We start from the raw sequence: 6,000 nt of genomic DNA on the forward strand, positions 1-6,000 counted from the left end.
CAAAACTCTTGGCAAACATTTTTTATTTAGATTATACAGAAGAAGAAGGATCACTCTCCTTCCACAAACAAATGTCACGGCTGTAGGATACACTAGAAAACAGAGGGACTTAACTTTGTGTAAAAAATTGACCAGTTGTCTTTGCTCCAGCTCCCAGAGCAGTAGCCGCTGTGCCTCGAGTGTGGAGTCCTCACTAGTTCTTGTTGACAGTCAGCCACAAATGTGAGTGAAATCATGCAGACCCTGAATTAATCGCTCCCACATTATTTGGCTCATTCCATACCAAGCTGACAGGCTGCTAGGCAGCTTGGATGCAGATAAGGCAAAAATGTGGGAACCAACATGTGCTCCATGTGTCAGATTTCTGTCCATGGTCCAGTTTACAGAAAGGTTTTTTCACAGTAGAAATTCCAAGTCTTACCTCATTCTGACACAATAGAACAAGATAAAATTAGTAGAGCTGAAGCAGTCAAAACATATATTTGCAGGATCCACAACTTAAATCTCAGCAATTGTATTTTAAATATGATTGCCAGTGAATAGAAGGAAAGCTTGGTACTGCTGAGGAAAAGTAGTAATTCTTTTCTCTATTCATTACCCTGTGGATATATCTAAACTAAGGTTAAAAATAAAGAGCATAAATAGAAGTGAATAATCACAGGTTCTCAGCAGACATAGATAAAAATTTGCAAAGCTTATTGTGTCCTCATAAATTTCATTAAAGCAAAGACAATGCAATGGAATTTGACCCATTAGAGCACACAGAGTATTCAATTCACACCCTAAATTGACTGGGAAAGTAATAGAAAATTACTGATTCTCATTGTACAAATCAAGACCAAAAGGAAGCTTGTGATTGTCAATGGGAAAAAGGGAAAAACTGTGGAATAATGATCCATCAGCATTATAAGAAGATTTCATTTAGTATTGTAAGTAAATAATGCTTTAATATTGCACTAGGACCAAGTTAATAATGTGAAGTATGAATATTCTTTTTTCCAATGCTGCGATATTTGACATGTAAGATACTGTGAGACATGAATAAATGGCCATGCTGGAGAGTAATTTTGTTCTGTGAAGTAGCTCTGCTGCTATGCACTTCCCAAGGAGAGCAGCACTGCAGGGAGCAAAAGGAAGGTAGAGCAAACGGCTCATCATCATTAGCTTAGAGGAAAATTACAAAACAACTAGGTATGCTTGCTCAGAATAATCAGGGTTTTAATATTCCCTGGGGAAGGCCTGTTTTCACCATTTCCAGATCAGACCATGGATTGCTGTGATAATTCTGAGCCATGTGGATTCTACTCATGTTTGAGGTACGCTCATTTTGAAGTGAATTCAGTGTCTGAGACTTACCTGGCAAGCAAGAAGAAAAAGCAATGATTGCAAAAAGTGATCTTGAGTTATCAACATATAGGGGCTATCAACTTCCAGGGCTAGTTAAAACTGTGTTTATTTCCCTAAAGAAGGTAGTATCAAACACTAAAGAGAAATGAAGAGCATCCAAGAAAAATTTCCCTAGACATAAAGACAGTCCAAGGCCAAAAAAATGGCACAAGCCAAAACTGCACTAAGCATGAAATTAAAATAGCAATGCTACACATTTGTAACCAAAATAAGAAACATGCTGCTAGTCTTCAAAAATAAAAAAATATAAAAGCCCTTAATAATTTGCAGTTCTGCAAATGCTCAGTTTTTTCAGCAACATGCAGAGGAATAGACCAGTGAATCCACATGCAGAAGCTAGAGCTGATTCAGAACTAAAGGAGAACTTCCTAGATGCTGTAACACAGTTCAGTGCTCGTAGCACGAGCTCTGGCGTGCCCTCAATCAGAGCCCAGCTGCGTTACCTCTGTGCGTTGCAGAAGCGAATTCGGCATCAGGATAGGCCCTGGCTGGGTGCGCTCGCTGGCTTCTTTGCAGAGGAAACACGGCAGGAGCCAATGATACAGGCTCACGTTGGCTCAGAGATAAAGGAAGAGAGAGGGGGTTCTGGTATGGCTTTCAACAGGTTTATTGTCAGAAGTTTCACAACCCAAACATGGTGATGATCTTAATCTCGGATCTCGCCGAGGGGCTTTTCCCCAGTTTTATAGGGGGTTTGAAAACTGTGGGGAAATGGGAAAACAACCAATGAGTTACAAGCCAGGGGGAGGATACAATTTAACAAGAACCACTGGGGGAAACCAAGAGGCAGGAGGTACAACAAAGAACCAATGAACAACTGAGTAAAGGAGAACTTTCCCGAACCGGGTGAGGCGGCTTGTACCCAGGTGCCGCCCAGGGGGGTGCGGCTTAGGCTTCTGAGCCGCCCCTCGACCCACCCTCTGAGTCTGCCTCTTCGGGAAACTCGATCCACGGGAGGGGCTGGGATTGATTGGCATCACGCTGCCCCAGCCCCGCAGTGGGCTGGGTCATAGCAACAATGCTGGAACTTGGAAATTTATAATAATAAAATAATACTAAATACATACTGTACTAGGTGTTGGTGTCAAGGTTTTGGTGAAGAGGAACTGCAGAGGCTGCCTTGTGCCAAACACAGCCAGCATGTCCCCACAGGGGAATTTGAGCCTGGGGAAAAAACACGGGGACAGGGAGAGAAGCTTTTTAAATTTTTGTTTCTCACCATCCAACTCAATTTTAATTGGCATTAAATTAAATTCATATTCCCCAAGACGAATCTGTTTTGTTGACAGTAAGATGAGCTCCCTGTACCTCAACCCATGAGCTTTTTCTTCTTGTTTTTCTCTCTCTGTCCTGTTGAGGAAGGACAGTGAGCAAGCAGCTGGGTGGGCACCCAGAGCCAGCCAAGGACAACCCACCAGACATGCACTGACATTGGAGCCTCAGTGACAACTCCTTTAAGTGGATCCCCACTCCATTGGTGTCAGCGGGGCTGGAAAACCGACCCGAGTCTCCTCATCTCACACAGTTGTTCTATTGCCATCAGAAGGTGGGAGAATAAGAACAGGTGAAGGAGGGAAAAAGGGCCTAGTCTAGAGGAAGAGGGTGGCATGCAGTGCCAGTGCCAGAGGAGAGACTGCTCCTTCTTCCCAAGTCCTTCCTTCCTCAGCACACATTTCCCGATGAGGGTCCCAGCGGCATGACAGAACAGAAAACAAAAGTTGGGTGACCTCAGCCAACACTGAGATATTCTGTCCTGAGGGTCACAAGACTGGATGAGAGAAGACAAAATAAGGGAACAGCAAAGCAGCTGATAGGAAAGGAACAAGCAGCATTGGGAGCTGGCACCAGAGAAGTCAGCAAAACAGGGAGTGGACTGAACACAAGAGTGCAAGGGTGCAATGCTTAAGATCACAGAAACCTTGGAGTGAGCAATACTGAAAAGAATGAAAAGGATGGTTGTGAGAGAAAGTCTTGACAAGGCTAATCAGGAAGGAAAAACAAATAGTGACCATTGAGATGCAGAACTTGGGTTGGGGTGGGGACAGGGAGGCAGGAGACCAGGATGAACTTGTGTGTAATGTTTGCTTCCACACACGCACTATTAAAGTTGGAGAGTGGTGCTGAAAGGGATTTAAATAGAGTTGATTTCCTGAGCTTGTAATGAGTCCATGCACTTTGGGTTTGGCTGAATTATTTTCCATTTTTGCTCTTTTTTTTTTTTTTTCTAAAGGAAGAAGTAATAATATTTTCAAACCAAGTGTAGTTCTGGTCCAAATCAGTTTTAAGATTCTAGTTTGGGAATGACAGGATCAAATTCTCACAAGCCTTCTCAGGAGATTACGGCCCAGTAAAGATTAAGATATTTCTGCTGTCTTGATCTAGATCCAGAAATTCTTTCCACTTCTGAGTCTGCTTTCCACTGAGTGCTGCTAAGGTGTATTTGAATCAGAAAAGTAGACTCCGAGCAGTTGTTTTTCTCTCTCCTTTGTCCTCTTCTCTCCTCCCACGTCCTAACCCCCAGCACTCACAAGATTTTCACTCCCTCCTGTTTCTACCTGGCTGCCAAAAAAAAGGCGAACAAAAACATCACAGTTCACCCTTCCAGTTTTTTAAAAAGATCAGATCTTGAGGCTTTGGTTTTGTCTCATGTCTATATGAGGTAAAAACCACTCAGCTTTTTTTTTTTTTTCTCTCCAGCCTTAAAACCTGATGTTGCTTTGAGTTTGTGGTAAAAAGGAGATTAATGTCCTCATATATTCCCAACAACAAATATTCTCTTTTCTTTTGCATTCAGTTTTTTTGCATTGATTCTGCAGAATCACATGACCTACTGGACTGGCTGGATTGATAGCCAGTCTTAAGCCAATATGTTTTTTTCCTATGCTGTTAAGTGTCCCTGCTGACTTCTGTGTTCTGATGTGTTTTTGGATCACCATGGTACGATGCTGTCAAGACAAATATAATTGTCTGTTTGATATTTTTTTTTGTATACTGTCAAAATACTGCAGAAGGTGGTCCTCAACTTTCTAGGCAGGAAGCACCAATATCCACACACACACGGAGATCCACACTTACCCGTCACAGATGTTGTCACATTGAGCTAATCGTGCAGCCTGGTTAAGAAGCTGTAGTTGAAGGCAGAGGAGGAGTTTTGAAAATCAAAGCTTGACTGCAGAGTTGCTTGAGCAGTGACTCACTGAGTAGTCACTGTAAACAAATTAATTTGTGCCTCAGTTTACTGCACTGTAAAAATTAAGTGTCATTAAAGTGTCTAGAAGCTGAAATGCTATTCTGAGAACATACTGATGTGCTTTCTAATTCAGGTGACCATTGGTAAGTGTTGTCCTGACTGTATCTCCCCTGAGAAATAAATTGGTATTTGGAAAGCTGCCATTCCCAGCAGCCATGCACTCTGAACATTCCTCCTTCTCCACCATTGCACTTTGTTTGTAAGGGACTTTTCAGTTGTTTTCTTTATACTGGAAAATGTGAAACACAAAATAAGCATGGAGCAAAAAAGATTGCTAACAAGTGCTAAGGAAGGTAAAACTGTTGGGATGGAGTTTTTTTTAGGAACTATTTCCTCCATAAAAAATCAGTGCCTTCTTTTTATGGGAGGACGTAAAAAACAAGGAGTTGGGAGCGAGGGTGGGGGGAAGGTTGCATGTGGCTGTAATGATTAAATGTTAGCTTTGCGCCTATTTTTTTTGCCTGCTAGGAGCTATATACCATGGTGATACACAAACAAGAAGTGACCAATTATTCATGTCAAAAGAGGCTTCATGAATCACAGGGAAACAGTAAATTATGTGGAAAAGCACATTCCACACTCTTCAGGATCTAATTGTGACAACTTGGAATCAGTATAATAACCATGCACATTCCTTTTAGTAAGATATGGGGGTGGGTACAAAAGGGGTTCTGATAGTACTGGAATGGTTTGCAACAAAGCCTTTCTTCTCTTTTTGAGGAGAAAAAAAGCCTATTTTAGCTGCCTGCTCTAGTGTGGCTCATTGAAGTATGTGCCAGGTGCATAAACGAAGCCCTGGCAGAACTGGCCAGCCTGGAGAAGGTCAAGCCCTGAGGAGCGTGTTGTTTTTTAGCAGAACACCAAGGGGAAGGTGTGTGCGGTGCCACCAGTTAGCTGGAGATGAAATAACTATTTCAGCAACACAGCATGTCTGTCCACTGGCATGCATTTTTGCTCCTTTGGTGGCACACTGAAAGGGAGGAGTTTTTCCAAACACTCTCCTGGTAGACAACTTGCACTGCATGGGTTTTTCCTTGCCCGAGTGCTGGAGTTCAGCCTCCCACGCTGAAAGTCCAGTGGCACAAAAACCCTCCCACGCTCGTGGCCTGATCTTGCAATCTGCTCTACCTGAGGGCAGAGCTGTGCACAGTCGAGTTCCTTTGACTTCACTCAATCTCTGGGATGGCACTTATATCCACTTGCCCCAGACAAGGCCGTGGGGCAGGGGAGCTAATGCTGGAAAATTGCTTTTAGGTAACAAGTAGCTGTTTTTCCTTCTGCTTCTAGTGAAATGACGTTGATCAAAGTCCATCCTTGACTTCACTGCCCGGGGCTGCTTCGCT

This window comes from Corvus hawaiiensis, chromosome 4, assembly GCF_020740725.1.
Source record: "Corvus hawaiiensis isolate bCorHaw1 chromosome 4, bCorHaw1.pri.cur, whole genome shotgun sequence".
Taxonomy (NCBI): domain Eukaryota; kingdom Metazoa; phylum Chordata; class Aves; order Passeriformes; family Corvidae; genus Corvus; species Corvus hawaiiensis.